This window comes from Galeopterus variegatus, unplaced genomic scaffold (assembly GCF_000696425.1).
Source record: "Galeopterus variegatus unplaced genomic scaffold, G_variegatus-3.0.2 Scaffold699, whole genome shotgun sequence".
Lineage (NCBI taxonomy): Eukaryota > Metazoa > Chordata > Mammalia > Dermoptera > Cynocephalidae > Galeopterus > Galeopterus variegatus.
The window spans coordinates 235,219-252,740 of NW_007726810.1; the positions used below are offsets into that span (position 1 = coordinate 235,219).

The 17,522-nt window shown below is 36.1% G+C and overlaps 1 protein-coding gene and 1 non-coding gene across 2 annotated transcripts in view; both read right to left on the reverse strand.

Moving 5' to 3' along the window:
* The window catches only part of WASF1 (WAS protein family, member 1), a 108,239-nt gene that overhangs the window by 45,827 nt on the left and 44,890 nt on the right, over positions 1 to 17,522 (reverse strand). The window lies entirely within an intron of this gene.
* TRNAI-GAU lies at positions 2,165 to 2,238 on the reverse strand. The gene has a single exon. It is a non-coding gene; the product is annotated as a tRNA-Ile (tRNA).

The window sequence follows — 17,522 nt, forward strand, 5'->3', positions numbered from 1 at the left end:
AAAAAAAAAAAAAAAAAAAAAAAAAAAAAAAATTGATATAGATACGTCATTGATATTCAGCTTCATTTCAAAAACATGGTTTTAAAGCTAGCAATTTCCCTCTCAGCACATACTTAAATGTATCCCTCAAATTTTGATGTGTAAAAATTTTATTTTTGTTCAATGCCAAATATTTTCTAATTAACATTGTGATTTTTGACCCATGGATTATTTATAAATATGTTAGTTTGATTTATAAACATATGGAAATTTTCTAATTATCTTTTTGTTACTAATTTCTAGCTTAACGGCATTGTGGTCATAGAATACACTGTATGATTTCAGCCCTTTAAAATTACTTACTCTATTGCCCAGCATATAGCCAATTTTTATAAACAGTCTAGGTGTACTGGAAAAGAATGTACATTTTGTTGGTGGTAGGTGCAGTGTTCTATATCTACATTAGTTAGATTTGCTAATGTGCCAAAATCTATAGCCTTACTGATTTTTTGTTTGCTGGTTCTATCAGAGAGATGTTAAAATTTCCCACTATGACTATAGATTAAATTCTCCATATGATTTATATATTTTGAGACAATGTTATTAGGTACATTTACGATTATGAAGTTCTCTCTTTATCTCTAATAATATGATTTTTTGCTAAAAAGCCTATTTTAATATTAATATAGCTATACCAGCTTTCTGTTGGTTTTTGTTAGTATAAGATATCTTTTCCCATTCTTTTCCTTTCAGCCTTCTGTATCCTATGTTTTAGATATGTCTCTTCATAGAATACAGTTAGGTGCTTCTTTTACTTTTCTTTAACCTGGTTTGGTAACACTTGAATACTTTATTGATATAGTGCTAATTAATGTTCCTTTTGCCCAGGATATTCTCCTTGCCCACATTCCCTCATTTCCCTACTCCTACCTAATCTTCAAATTTCAGCTAAAATGAGAGCATTCCCTGAACTCCCATCGCCAAGATCTGGTCCTTCTGTTAAAATTTTCTCACAGCAACCTATAATTTTTCCTTATAACACTTGTCTCAGTTTGTAATTACTCATACTTATCTTCATGATTTATTTCTGTCTCTTTTATTAGTCATAAAGCAGATTTTGTATCTTTTGTTCCTCAAAGTATACTGTGTCCCTGGTACATGCTTAGCACATAAAAAAGGGTTCAATGTATATTTTTGGCATAACTCAAAAAAAATTAATTTTTTTTTTGCAGCTGGCCAGTAGGGGGATCCAAACTCTTGACCTTGGTATTATAACACTGCTCCAACGAACTGAGCTAACCAGTCAGCCCTCAAAAATTCTTAACTCCAGTTCTTTTTTTGTTGTTGTTGTTTTTTGTCTTTTGTCTTTTTCCGTGTCCGGCAACGGATCGCAACCCTCAAAAACTAAAACAATTCACAAGTTTCTTCATGTACTTTCCTGTGTTCTTAGCAATTAAATTGCCCATCACTGAAGCAAAAACCAAGAGATTATTAGAGTATGCAAGCTAAAGAATACTTCCCTTAAAGAGACAGATTTATAAATAATTTTTAAGATAAAATAATTTAGCTAAAATCTCAATAACCTGTTTTTAATTAAAAATATCTTTTCATGGGTATTCTTTAAAATCCTGATGTCAATTTTAAAATTAAAAATAAAATTAGCTACAACACTGCTTAAGATATCATGTTTATTAAACTAGTATATTAAAAGCCCTCTTAGGAGAACAAGGAAAATCAATCTATTGAAATCTAACCATAGCAAAATGTTTGATAGAATTCTAAATTAAACCTTTATTTCGGGGCCGGCCCCGTGGCTCACTCGGGAGAGCGCAGCGCTGGTAGGGCCGAGGCCACGGGTTCAGATCCTATATAGGGATGGCTGGTGCACTCACTGGCTGAGCGTGGTGCGGACCACACCGTGCTGAGGGTTGCGATCCCCTTACCGGTCAAAAAAAAAACCAAACTTTATTTTGGTGACTATTGCTAATATTAATACTATGTTCTCTCAGTTAAGAATTCTTTCTGTTTATCCAAAATGAGGCATAAATTTATACACATATAAATGTATAAAGCAATATATAGTGTTAAAAATAACCAAACAGCAGACATCATAGTGATTTTACAGCTTTAAAAATCAGAAAAATAAGCCATCTAAATTCTCCTCCTCCTTTTTTTTTTTTTTTGCTGACCAGTACAGGGATTGAACCCGGGACCTTGGTGTCATCAGCACCATGCTCTAATCAACTGAGCTAACCAGCCAGCCAAAATTCTCACTTTCAGAACTCAAAAAATGGCCTATAAAATTTATTTAAGGGGCCGGCCCGGTGGCGCACTGCTACAGTGCGCTGCTTGGGAGTGTGGTGGCGCTCCCGCCGAGGGTTCGGATCCCACATACAGACCGGTTCCCGCTCACTGGCTGAGCAAGGGGCGGGCGCAGCACCGAGGGTTGCCATCCCGTTGCCGGTCCCGGTCCGGTACGGGCGTGACACTGAGGTTTGCGGTCTGTTGCCGGACATGAAAAAGGACAAAAAGGAAAAAAAAAAAATTTATTTAAAATATTTACAGAACTCCTTGTAGTTAACAATTCAGAAGAAAATAAAATAATTGCTTATTAAAAAATACTATAAAATAATTATAGTTAATTGTTTATGTCATCAATGACAAGTGATTAATTCTTTATACTCATGTCAATGAAATAATCTATGATCATTTAAGCATGTTTTTAAATTTTAAAAATGACATTAAATAAGGCAAATTTTACGTTAAATTATAGAAATATAATTTTCAATTTTCTTTCTTTCTTTTTTTTTTTTGTCTTTTTTCGTGTCCGGCAACAGATCGCAACCCTCAGTGTCGCGCCCGTACCGGACCGGGACCCGCAACGGGATCACAACCCTCGGTGTTGCTCCCGCACCTCGCTCAGCCAGTGAGCGGGAACCGGTCTGTATGTGGGATCCGAACCCTCGGCAGGAGCACCACCGCACTCCCAAGCGGCGCACTGTAGCAGTGCGCCACCAGGCCGGCCCATAATTTTCAATTTTCTTAACACAATATTTGAATATTTAGTTATACAAACTAAAGGAAAAGATTATTCTAATCCTTTCATTATATTATGTGACCTAAGGGAAAAAATTAGAATAAAATAACTATTCTAATAAAAACAAATTTCAATACTTTAAATACTTTAAGAATTTTTGAGGGAGCAAATACTTTTTAAGAAATGTCTTACCTCTCTAAGAATAGAAACCATTTAATTATACATAACAGACCAATTAAATAATTTGAGCACAGGAATGTTTAAATGAAGATATGTTCTTCATAGGAATAATTTTCCTAATAAAATTCTATGCAAATGATAAAAATGCTTTATAATTCTGACAAACACAACTGATTAAAGTAATATGAAGATTCTGAAATAAGAATGTATGAAATAAAAACTCTGCATTAACAAGTATATTAAATCTAATTTAAAAAAAAACTTATTTCAATTATGTAAAACCAGAGGCCTTTAAACAGTGATATAATATAAAAAATACATAAAAAGGATATTCTTTAAAAGTGTATCAAAACCAGAATTTTATAACATACCTTTCCTCCAAATCTGTCATGTACAGATTCTAAACTGTTTTATTATTGTAAACAAAAAACTGAAGGAAAAAATAACTGACCAGTGAAATAATAGGAGCTTGCATAAAACAACCTCAGAAATATATAAAAAAAAACAAATTTCCCTTTTGTTATGAGTGGTAAATTTTAAAACTACTCACTATTCATTAATCTCTAAAATTGTATACACAGGGAGATGACAAAGCCAATTTAGGCACTCACAGGTCTAAAGAACTATATTAATCATGCTGAACACCTCCAGTTGTTTGACTGCTTTGAGGTGTTCTGGCCCTTGCTTTAAAAACTTGCCCTAAGAACACTGCTATCTTTACCAGAAATAAATAAATACATAGGTAACTATATCTGTCATCAAGTCACAATGTAAAATATTAAATTTTCATGGGTCGAGGTTGAAAAGAACACATTGCTATATGAACCACAGTAAAAAAGAAATAAGCTATACATTCAGCAGTTCATAACAACTGACATTGACAGATTCAAGAAAACTGGATAATGAAATAATAAATAGTATTGGACACCTACAGGGTGGAAATGAGATTCAGCAAAGTCGAGTTACTAATAAGATCTACTAGATAGTAGTAGTTTATTATGTGATTCTATGTTACTCTCAAGGAAAGTATGTATTTCTTTTAAAATAATACAACCACTACTGAAACTTACTTGACAAGTAATTATACAAGCATAATATTATTTGTGGTTTAAGAGATGTTAAATTTGAAATTTGAGGTTTTTAAACCACAAATGCAGAATTAAGCCACTTGAAAAACAAGATCAAGTGTTCTTTATAATATCAAAAATACGTGTATCTCTAAAAACAGTATATATCAAATACGTTTTACTTTATTTATTTATTTTTTTTCCTTTTTGTCTTTTTCCGTGTCCGGCAACGGATCGCAACCCTCAGTGTTGCCCCCATACCGGACTGGGACCGGCAACTGGATCGCAACCCTCGGTGCTGCTCCCGCGCCTCGCTCAGCCAGTGAGTGGGAACCGGTCTGCACGTGGGATCCGAACCCTCGGCGGGAGCGCCACCACACTCCCAAGCGGTGCACTATAGCAGTGCGCCACCGGGCTGGCCCCATACGTTTTACTTTATATGAAAATAGCACTACTGACACACTGCCATCCATCCATTCATCTAACTATCCATTTACTGAACACAGAACAAGTACTGTGTGCTAAGTGCTTAAGATAAAGGGGTGTGAAAACAATCTCCCATACATATGACAGAAGGCCAGCATGGGTGTAGTGTAGTAAGCAGGGGGTCAAATCAAGTAGGACCTTAAAGGTCATGTTGAAGATTATCAATGTTATCCTAATGGAAGCCTCTGAAGGATTTTAAGCAAAAATCAAAAATGATTATTTATTTTAATTGCTCTATGGAGATTTGGGCAGTGGGGGATGGCAGAATAAATGTAGGTAGACCAGTTAGGAAACAAATGAGGTAGTCTAGGTAACAGATGGTAATCACTTGAACTAAGCGATGGTGATACAGAAGTATGACAATTTAAGATACACCCTGAAGGTAGAATGAAAACAGGGCTGATGATTGATTATATGCAGGCATGAGGCCCAAATTCTTGGCATAAAAAACTTTCTATGGTCAGCCATAAACTGAAAGTTATTTCTGAAGCAGATCCATTAAATCAATATTTTATTCCCTATCCACAAAGTCTATGGGATTAGGAAAAGATTTATGACCAGCTCTAGTAATATGTACAACCAAGTAAATGGAATCATGGAGAAAGTAATTTAATAGTATTTGGAGTAGGGGACAGTGGGAGAATAATGAGTTTTAAGGCCAAAATTAATTGAGAAGGCAAGAGAACATTTTAGTGGCTTTATTTTTTTCCCCCTTATTTTGATTTTTTCCTTATATTTCATTATTCTCCTATATGACTGTGCTTACTTTATCTATTTCAACACCAAAGGAGAAATCTTAAATCCACCTAACTGCTTGTTCCCCTACATTGTTCCCATTCTCTGTACCTTGTAACTTGAGTCCACTTGATTTCTAGACTAGAGAGCAAGGGTGAACATAATATTCCTAGCCTTTCAACCTTCCAATGCCACCCCAACCCATATGAAATGTCCAGTCATCTTCCTTCTATAGGCGACAGCATGGCAGAAAATTAGTATCTGCACTACTAACAATTCATTAATTTCTCCAATGTTTAACTGTAGCTTTCTCACAAGGAAATAAAATGGATGGTGACCATGACAATGTCAACAGCTATACTATTTTGTGGAACTACACATCCATAATGGGACAAATTTCCTTTCTGCCTCTTCTGTTGAAATTTACTTTTCAAAGTAGAGAGTTTAAAGGATTTCCTTGAACATCTTAAGGCTAACAGTGCAGTGACACAATATAGGGAAAATTTTAACTTTTACACATCTATCAAAAACTGAATAATGTGTTAACATTTTTGAAGGGAAAAAATCTTTCAGATCCTTGATAGTAACCTAAATTATTTTTATTATAACATTAACAATATGCAAATATAAAGCCAGATGTAAAAATCCTTATACCTAAAACTCTTATAAAACAAAATTCAAAATAGCAGCATTAAATTAATATGAGGGAATTCTTGTGCTTTAATTCAATCATTGAGTTAAAGCTACATGAATCACATAGTGACTACTTCAAAAATCTGCTTTATTCTGTTCATGCCTACCCTGCTGTGTGTGGTAACAGCCATTTCTCTGTTTTAACTACTGTGAGATTTTATTCATACTTTACCTGGTTGACACTATTTAGGCTTTATTTTGTGCAAATACAACATTTATTCAGCTCATGTACCTCTGTACTGTCATCATTATACTAAAACAATTCACATTGTACTATTTGGCAATTTGGCACCAAAGCTATGCTAAACATAATCATAAAGAGATATACAAATATAAACAGAGATACTGAAATTAATAGGCTTTCATTAAACCCTTTTAAAATCAAAATTAAAACCAAAAAAATGAAAATTCTCTTAGAAAACTCATAAACATCCAAAAATACATCCAGGCTGAGAACCACTGTAGGCCAAACTAAAGACATGACTCAAAGAGATGGAATGAGTTGCTCAAGTGGCAGGGCTAGGGACAGAATCTATTTTTTGTGTGTTCTTTTGATCACACTCTATTGCTTCTTTCATATTAAGCTGAATTTATAAAATGTGCACTTTACAAAAATATTCTAATAGCTCATTATTCAGGAACTGAGCAAAATTTCACTGAAGAAACAAAATTATTCTTCTCACTAACCAAAACAGACCAACCAACACATATTTTTTAAAAATTACAAAGTACATCAGTATGTACTATATATGAGAACAAGCCCACCCACAGACTCCTTCTGCACATGATTTATGCCAAGATATGGAAAAATTTACAGGCACACACATCCCAGCCCCCTGTCTTCCTCTCATCTTCGGGCCAGGTCTCCTCCTATCTCTAGATACATTATTTCAAAATATTGGCTGATTATTGCTTTCTCTATAAATAAACCTGAAAATCACCAAACCCTAAACTAAAGTCATTATTTGTTTCCAACAAAAACTTGGCTTGCTCTTTATTTCTTATGTTAGTTAACAATTCTACCGAACAGTAGTCAAGTTAAAAGTAATGGAATCTTCTTTGACTCCTTCCAATCTCACCATATCCAATCTGTATAAAATATCCATTAGATAAATTCTTAAAACTGTTGGCATCAAACTGTTGCTATATACCTTAAAAAATGTGAAAATATTAAAAATAACCTTCCAAAAATTAACTGAAAACTTATATTTCCACATTCTCACAAACACCAGCGAAAAACACTTTTTTTTTTCCTTTTTTTTGTCTTTTTTCGTGTCTGGCAACGGATCGCAACCCTCAGTGTCGTGCCCGGACTGGGACCAGCAACGGGATCGCAACCCTCGGCGCTGCACCCGCACATCGCTCAGCCAGTGAGCGGGAACCGGTCTGTATGTGGGATCCGAACCCTCGGCGGGAGCGCCGCCGCACCCCCAAGCGGCGCACTGTAGCAGTGCGCCCCCGGGCCGGCCCGAAAAACACTTTTTAATGCCCACGTTATAGTCTGTAAGGTATGCAATAATTTATTTTGTGTGTGTCTGTGAATTTGTTTTTATTGGGGCATGGGACATGGGTTGAGAAATGTCACCTTGGGGAATGCCCTCTCCATAGGGAATGTCATTCTAATCTTCCTGTGATGGTTTTTGGAGCTTTTTCTTTTTCTTAGAGCTGCTCTTGCTTCCAGCAGCTTCTTCAGGTCCGTGGCCGACTGGTTCCTCCTTGGAAGAGAATTTCCTTTTTCTTGGGAACATTCCTGTTACCCGCCTCTTCAGGATCATTGTTTCCTCCTTGGGTGAAGTTTTCTTCCTCTTGGAAACACTTCTGCTGCCAGTTGTATCTTCAACATCACAACTAACCAGCTTTTCCTTGGAAAAAGATTTGTTTTTCTTTTTTTTTTTTCCTTTTTGTCTTTTTTCGTGACCGGCAATGGATCGCAACCCTCAGTGTCGCGCCCGTACCGGACCGGGACCGGCAACGGGATCGCAACCCTCAGTGTCACGCCCACACCTGCTCAGCCAGTGAGCGGCAGGTCTGTATGTGGGATCCGAACCCTCGGCGGGAGCGCCGCCGCACTCCCAAGCGGCGCACTGTAGCAGTGCGCCACCAGGCCGGCCCCAAGATTTGTTTTTCTTGAGTTTGGAGAAAGAAATAGGTAGGTCTTCCATTCCATTCTCCTGAGAAGCCTCCTGGGCCTTTTGCTTTTTCTTCTCTTTGGGTTTTTCATGTCTCCCTGGTTGAGGACTTCTGAGAGGTAGCCGAGGACAGAACACACTTGCCCAGGGTATGGCTGTGTGTTACAACCAGCTCTCTGGGCTCTTGAGCAAGTCCTTTCAGCACCTATCTCCTTCCTCATACTCCTCCAAGTACTGCTGCTGTCTGCCATAATTTATTCATTTTTTTATTTTTTGTTGTTTTGTTTTGGTGGCTGGCTGGTATGGGGATCCATACCCTTGACCTTAGTGTTGTAACACCAGCTCTAACCAGCTTAGTTAACCAGCCAGCCTGCCACAATTTATTTAACATTCCCCTAATGCTGGACATATCAATCACTTCCAAATTCTTACTACAATAAATAATACTGGGATAAACATTCATTATATACATCTTTGTCCAAGTTTCTGGCTATTTTCTTAGAATATGAAAAACTCGAGGCCTTGAAATACTTATTTCCCAAATACTTCTCATAAAATTATATAATTTCCACACATGAGAATATTTTATTACTTTCTCAGCTCCATTACTTACTGTCTATGAGGCCCTGAACAAGTTAACTTCTCTGTGCCTCAATTTCCTCATCTTTAATATGAAGATAATAACAACACCTACCTCGAAGGTTAGAGTGAAATTTAAAATGGTTAATATTAATGCAGTTTTTAAAATAGTCATTTGCACACAGTAAGCACACGATAAATACTACTACAGTTGGTCCTCCAATATCCATGGGTTTCGCGTCTGTGAATTCAACCAACTGTGAATTGAAGATACTCAGGGAAAAAAATTCCACAAAGTTCCAAAAAGCAAAACTTGAATTTGCTGTGCACTTGGTACTATGTTTAATCCAAGCAAATGAAGTGATATGTAAGTGTATTAGTCCATTTCTGTTGCTTGTAACAGAATATCTGAAAGTAGGTAATTCATAAGAAAATGAAATTTATTTCTTAGAGTTCAGAAGCTGGAAAGTCCACAGTCCAAGGGGCAAATCTGGTGAGGGCCTTCTTCTTAATGGCAACTCTCTGCAGGGTCCTGTGGTGACCCAGGTGTCACATGGTGAGAATAGGCTAAGCAAGAAAGAGCTAAACTTCTCACTCACTCTCCTTATAAAGCCATCAGAACCACACCCATTATTCCATGAATCAATCAATCCATTCACAAGGGCAAAGTCCCCACAGTCTAATCACCCCTTAAAGGTCTCACCTTTCAATTACCGTAATTGGACTTCCCACCCTCTTAACACTGTTACAGTGGGGATCAAGTTTCCAATAAATGAACTTTTGGGGTACACATTTAACCTATAGCAGTAAGCACTGTATTAGGTATAAGTAAACTAGAGATGATTTAAAGTATATGGAAAGATGTGCATAGGTTATATGCAAATACTACACCATTTTATATAAAGAACTAGAGCATCCACACATTTTGGTATCTGCAGGGGTCCTGGAACCAATCCCCCATGGATACCAAGGGATGACTGTACTGTTATAATTTCTCACTAACATTGAATGTCAGGAGATAGAATTGGTAGTACTCTGACTCATTTTAAAGTGGGAACAATGTCTGGAAAGCAGCATTATGAAACCATCTTTTCCAAACTGAATAGATGTGGAATATATGGATATAGATAGCCCTCCCACAGAAAAGGGTATAAATGAAACAAATTTTAGGCCGGTTTTTAGTTAAGGCAAGGAGATGGGAGGTTTAAGAATGGAGAAGAGGCTGAAAATAACTATATGTACAGAAGTTGGGAAGTCACAGAAGCAGAAGCTCTCTGAAGCATAGTGCATGGATTTAGCAAGGTTGGGGAAATGGGTCAAATGAGGAGCTGTTCAAAGCAGCACAAATTTGTGAGTTCAGAACATAGGAAAAAACAAAGAAGGCTTGTACTTGCCATTTGACTCAGATAAACAGTGGTATGAGACATAATAGAATTATTTCTAGGTCTTTTGAAAGTATATGGGTACTTTCTTGGGTTTCTGCTACGGCCTGAAAGTGCATGCTATGGCACACAGAAGTAAGTATCCTTTTAGGCTTTATCACATGTAAACAATATAGCCAATTATTGGCATTGCAGGGACAGTAATCTGAATTTGGGTTCCAATTCAGTGTTTCCTTCATTATATCATATTGACACTTTCTCTTAAATCTTATTCCTGGATTTGCTAACTAACTGCTTGGAATATGTAATCATTTAAATATGGTTTTATTATTCCTTAGTTTTACTCACTGTTTGCTATTTTCCCGACCACTCATAGTACTATGAAATCTTCACATAATTTGAAACCTCGGCATTTTGTTACACAGAACCCAAACCTGAGCATGTCAATGTGTAGTTTCTCTTCCTGGACATTTTAAAAATATAAAATAAAAGCAGTGCCAACATTAATCTTCAATAATAATTTTTGATTCAAAAAAGCCTATCTTTTTTAAGAATCTTAACCTGGAAGAGAAATTAAAAACCAACTAATACATCTCTCACTTTTGTAGACAAGCAAATTTACCGGAAAATCTAAGAAGTTTTTCTAAGTTCACACAATTAACAGCAGAGCTGAAATCTGATTTTAGGTTTCCAGATTTTGCATCTACTGCTCGCTCTACTGTTAATCTGTTACTGTTTTTAAATCCATTTTGTATTCTTGAAAAATTGGCCTCACAAATTTGAATTTTGAACATTTCCAGTACTGAACATTTTGAAGCTCCAAATAATGTTCCCTAATTCCCAGATGAGTACCACTTTCAATAAATACTTGCAGATTTATTACAAATATTATAATTAAAACATAGATGATGAAGGAGACATAAAAGAAGTAATATAGCTTCACCACCCAAAAGCTTATAAAATAATCAGGAAACAAAGATATATACCAAAAATTTTAAACTGACCAAAAAAAAAATGACTAGAGACAGTAAATCACTAGGTCATAGGATATATGTATACATACATATGTACAGCTTTAGTAAATACTGCCAAATAGTTTTCCGAGGGCTTGAACCAATTTATAACCCCACTAGAAACTTATGTGAGTTCATTGTTTGACATCCTTGCTAACACTAAGTACTGTACACTAAAAATTTGATAATATAAGCAAGATCAACCATATTTTATTCTAAAGATTCATCTAGTCTATCAAAAATGTTAATTTCTAAACTCTTTGGCCATTAAATAATAACTATAATAAAATCTTAAATGTATTATTCTTGATTTAATCCTTTCTAGAATATAAAAACAATGAGTAGATAAAACCTCTTCCATGCTATAAAAATAGTATTCCCTATATTCTGTAATGTAAGAATTCTATAAACTCAAGAATTCCAAGATTGGTCTAAACAATAACAGAATCAACAAAATGCACACCTATACTAATTCATTTATTGTACAAGTTTAAATAATAAAAAGGGATTTTAAAATATAAGATTTAAACCTGCAGACATATATTAAATCACAATATTCATTAATCACAATTTTGAGTTAAGAATATGATCCAGCAATCCCACTGCTGGGTATATACCCAAAGGAATGGAAATCATTATGTTGAAGGGAAAACCACCGTCTCATGTTTATCACAGCTCTATTTACAATAGCCAAGAGTTGTAACCAACCTAAATGTCCACTGACAGACAACTGGATAAGGAAAATGTGGTATATATACACAATGGAATAAAAAGGGAAGAAATTCTGACATTCACAGCAACATGGATGAACTTAGAGAAAATTATGTTAAGTGAAATAAGCAAGGCACAGAAAGAGAAATATACCATGTCTACACTCATAAGTGGCAGCTAAAAAAAATAAATAAATAAAAAAGAAAGAAAGAAAGATACAACAATCACAATAATTTGTTGAACTTCCAAAAGGAGAGAACAGAACTGAGGCCACCAGAGGTGTGAAGGTGGGGGAGGGTTAGTGAGAAATTGGTAAAGGGCCACAATAAATGATTACATTATATAATGTTGAATATACTAATTATATTAGTGGTTTGAGCATCACATATTGCACACAGGTATTGATATTCAATACTGTATACCACAAATATGTACAATCAATTATGTTTCAATTTTTAAAAACTTAAAAAAGAACTTAAGAAACTTACAAAATCACCTATTTTCTATTATGTTTGATTTTTAGCTATGTCTTCATCTTTCTACTGTTTTTTCTCATTACAGATACAAGAAAATACAAATACAGAAAAGGTGCTAGGCATATTATTATCTTAGTTCTATTCCCCAATTTGGAGATGGAAATGCTATGCTGAATAAAATCAGTGAGAATTATCAATGTACATCTTATTTGAGTCTCACAACCATCCCTTTGCATGCATATGTCTTTTTGTCCTGTTTTTAGAAAAAAGTATGTAATTGATACAAAATATATGGCATGTGGTAGGCAGAATTCTTTTTTTTCAGTTTTTTGTCAGCTGGCAAGTACAAGGATCTGAACCTTTGACCTTGGTGTTATACAACCATGCTCTAACCAACTGAGCTAACTGGCCAGTCCCCCCATCTCCCCGCCAACCTTTTTTTTTTTGTTAGGCAGAATTCTAAGATGGCCCCATGATCTCTAGCTCTTGGTGCTACTCCTATGATTATGTTATATTACAGGTAAGAGAGATTTTGAAGATGTAATTAGGGTTGCTAATCAGTTGACCTTAAAGTAGGGAGATTATCTGGATGGCTTAACCTAATCACATGAGCCCTTTAAAAGCAGAGTTTTCTCCAGCTGATAGCAGAACAGGAAGTCAAAGATTTGAAGCATGTGAGAGATTCAGAATACCACTGCTGGCTTGAAGATGGAGGGGCCACTGAAAAGGGACCTGAGAGTGGCTCTAGGAGCTAAAAAACAACCTTCTGCTAATACCCAGGAAGAAAACAGGAATGTCAGTCCTACAATGGCAAAGAACTGGATTCTGCCAACAACTTCAGTGAGCTGGTAGGCTGATTTTCCCCCAGAGCCTACAGAAAGGAATGCAGCCCAGTAAATGCCATGAGTTTGGACTTGTTACCCTAAGCAGAGAACCCACCCAAGTCCACTCCGACTTCTGACCTACAGAACTGTGAAATAATTAACAGGGGCATTTTAACCTGCTAAATTTGTAGTAATTAGTTAAGCAACAATAGAAAACTAACACTGCACATACTTGCGTACAATTTGATCTGTTTTAATAGAGTTTAATACTGTGAAATCATCATAATCACCTTCTAAATTTTCTCTGTGCCTCTGGTAATCCCTTCTCCACTCATGTTCCCAAGTACCACTGACCTGCTTTCTGTCACTATAGATTAGAGATTACTTTGCTTGCTATAGAATTCTATATAAATGGACTCATAAGGTAATCACTTGTCTGTCTTTTCATTCAGCCTAATGATTTTAAGATTCATTCATGTTGTTGCATGAATCAATAGTCCATTCATTTTTATTGTTGAGTAGTAGTATCTCATTGTATGAATGTACTATAATTTGCTTATGGATGATTGGGGCACGTTCAGTTTTTCACTATTACAAATATAAGGGGTCTTCAAAAAGTTCAGGGGAAATGAGTATTATGAAGAATCTATGCATGGATTGCAAAATTTTTGCAGCAAAATAAATTTGTACTAACTTGTTTTAACATGTCTGTACAAGATCTAGTTTGAGGCACTAAGAAGGATAAGACATTAGTCTAAAAAGAGACCCTCCATATTAGCCACCAAAAGCAAAAACAGAAAAAAAATGATAAAACAGCCCCTATTAGGGCAACATGAATTCTGTTATAATTGAAGCAAGAACAAACATCAAATTTATGGCAAAACGGGTGGAAGAATAGTGAAATCAGTGATGCTTTATAAAAAGTTTATGCGAACAATGCCTCCAAAATATCACCAGTTTACAAATGGATAACTCATTTAAGAAAGGACAAGACAATGTTGAAGATGAAGCCCATAGCTCTAGCTGCTCCATATCCTCACTAAAACTTGTATAGTTAATCTTCAAAATTTTCACCAATTTAATGTGTATAGTGGTATCTCATAATTTTAATTTGCATTTTTTCTATCCTTGTTAAAGCTACCATGAGGAAAATTCGAATTTTTTTTGTGTGTGTGGTAACTTGAAATTTATGCCATAAGGCTGGACTTACAAAAACTCCATCACATTTAACAAAATATTTTTAAAACATTTGATAATATGGATTCTGTTTAAATTTAAATATAAAAATAATATATATAAGTTTGTCTTAAGGGGTGGGGGGGGGAGAGTTGAGGGTACCTTTGGAGTGAAAAATAAGAAGGATTATTTTGAGTTCCAAAAGTAAATTTTGGGAGAAGCTATGAACCCTTCCTTTCTGTATCTGGAAAAATGTTAGAAGTGAGATTCTACAAACTATTTGAATGTTGGCAAAGAAAATACACTGAAAGGCAGAGACTTAAGCCTCTTTTTTTTTTTTTCCTTTTTGTCTTTTTTTTTCGTGACCAGCAACGGATCGCAACCCTCAGTGTCACGCCCGTACCGGACCGGGACCGGCAACGGGATCGCAACCCTTGGTTTTGCGCCCGCACCTCGCTCAGCCAGTGAGCAGCTGGTCTGTATGTGGGATCCGAACCCTTGGCGGGAGTGCCGCCGCACTCCCAAGCGGCGCACTGTAGCAGTGCGCCACCGGGCCGGCCCTTAATCAACATAAATTGATTTAATCTACAGCTCTTCTTAAATATTAGGATTCATTAATTAAATGACCCTTAAGCATTCTTTGTGGACTTGATATATCAACATACCAGTGAACACCTACACATGCTTTTTATCCGCTACAAGGCCAAACTGGAACAGAAGAGAAACGAGTATGTAAAGAAAGGTAGATTTAGGGCCAAGCCCGTGGCGCACTCGGGAGAGTGCAGCGCTGGGAGCGCAGCAGCGCTCCCCTTGTGGACTTGATATATCAACATACCAGTGAACACCTACACATGCTTTTCATCCGCTACAAGGCCAAACTGGAACAGAAGAGAAACGAGTATGTAAAGAAAGGTAGATTTAGGGCCGAGCCCGTGGCGCACTCGGGAGAGTGCAGCGCTGGGAGCGCAGCAGCGCTCCCGGCCTGCGGGTTCGGATCCTATATGGGGATGACCGGTGCGCCCACAGCGCTCATTGGCTGAGCGCGGTGCGGCCAGTCTCAAAAAAAAAAAAAAAAGGACCAAAAAAAAAAAAAAAAAAGGTAGATTTAGTTAAACTATTTTGCCATTATTGTTTCCTGACTTGAAAAAAGGGTTGAGTGAGTTCTCTCAAATCAAATCTAGGATCAACAGATTAAAGTGATGAGGAGACAGATTTAATTTGGATATAAGCAAACTTTCTATATTAGACATGTACAATAAGAAAATAGGTTACCTCTGGAAAGGATGCTTTTACTAGATGAGAGATTGGACTACATTATTTCTCAGGTGCCTTCTTGCTTACAATATTAACATTCTTCTTTTTTAATAATATAAAAAGAAGAACGTTAGAGCATGAGTAGAGAAATACTCACATGAGCTTCACTGACCCCCAAGATAAAATAAGTGAATGACTAATTCACTCAGGTGGGTTATCTGAGTCAATGCTCTATCCCATTAGCAGAACAAATTTTTAAAAATAGTATAATTCATACTGAAGTTAATAATGAGAATTAGAACTAGTTACTATTCTATTGAGAAAGGGATGTCTACTTTCCTCCACATCTAGCTCAATCAATTCATCCTTCCTTCATCCAATTCATCCTTTGTCCTGAATATCCTTCCTGCACCACGAAAATCATCCCAATATATGGAGTTCATGGCAAGTTATCCCTTTCTCTGACTTCATAGTTCTATTCTCTATGCCTGTTATTATTAACCAAATCACCACATACAGCTTTGTGATTTTTCTTTGGTTGTTCCTTACATTATGTTAATTTTTCATGCTTATGTATTATCTATCTAGTTATACTATAAGCTCCTTGAAGACAGGGATCATATCTTACATTTCTTTGTATGTCCCATAGCAACTTATAGCATTTTACATTTTGACTGTTCAGAATTGGTTGAATAAGAACAGGAAATTACAGATGAAAACTGGAAAAGGCAAATTTGGTAGAAGAAGGAATAAAGAGAAAAGAGTATATAAGTAAAAATAATGTACAGTTTAGTAGCTGGAGTCAACCCTGCATTTAAAAAAAAAGAGAGAGAGAGAGAATACTGCTGAGTTGAAGAGAGCAGGATTCTAGACCAAGCTCCATGCAATCTTGTCACATTATTTGGCAAAGATGCATACTAAAGTTGAAAACCAATGATATAGGGGTTAACCATGGGACATTGCCAGACTCTGAGAAAAGAAATGCTGTCACTGAAGTGGAGTGACATTACAAGATTCTTTCCACATCTTTAATTCCATCTTTTGGCACCTGATAGGTGTATTCAAATAACTCCAACTGACACCAGACGGTACCTGTTAGAGCCTAATGCTGGACCATGGCCAGCAAACTGAAGTAGTAGCATTACTCATAAGACCACAGTTACTTTGGGAAGCATCTGTTTCTTTAGCATGTCTCTAAAAGAACCATGGCTTTAGCACATTTTCAACTCCTATTTAGTATTAAAATGATAACCTTTTTAAAGTAAATCAAGAACAGAAAGAGAATACCACATGTTCTCACTCATTATGTGGAAGCTAATAAGAAAGTTGATCACATGGAAGTAGAGAGTAGAATGGTGATTACCAGAAGCTGGAAAGGAGAGGGAGGAGGGGGGATAGTGAGAAGTTGGTTAACAAATACAAAAGTACAGCTAGATAAGAGAAATAACATCTAGTGTTCTATAGTACGGTAAGGTGACTATAATTAACAACAATTTATCACATACTTTCAATTAGCTAGAACAGAGGATTTTGAATGTTACCAACACGAAGAAATGAGAAACACTTAAGGTAATGAATAAAAAAATGAGTGGTTGCCAGGATTTTAGGGAATGAGACAGGGAGGGAGAAAGGAAGGAAGAGAGGAATAGGTGAAGCATAAAGGATTTTCAGAGCAGCCAAATTATTCCATATGAAACTGTAATAGTTTATACATGGCATTATGCATTAGGCAAAATCCACAGAATTTTACAAGACAAAGAAACAACCCTAATATAAAATTAAGTTAACAAGAATACATCAA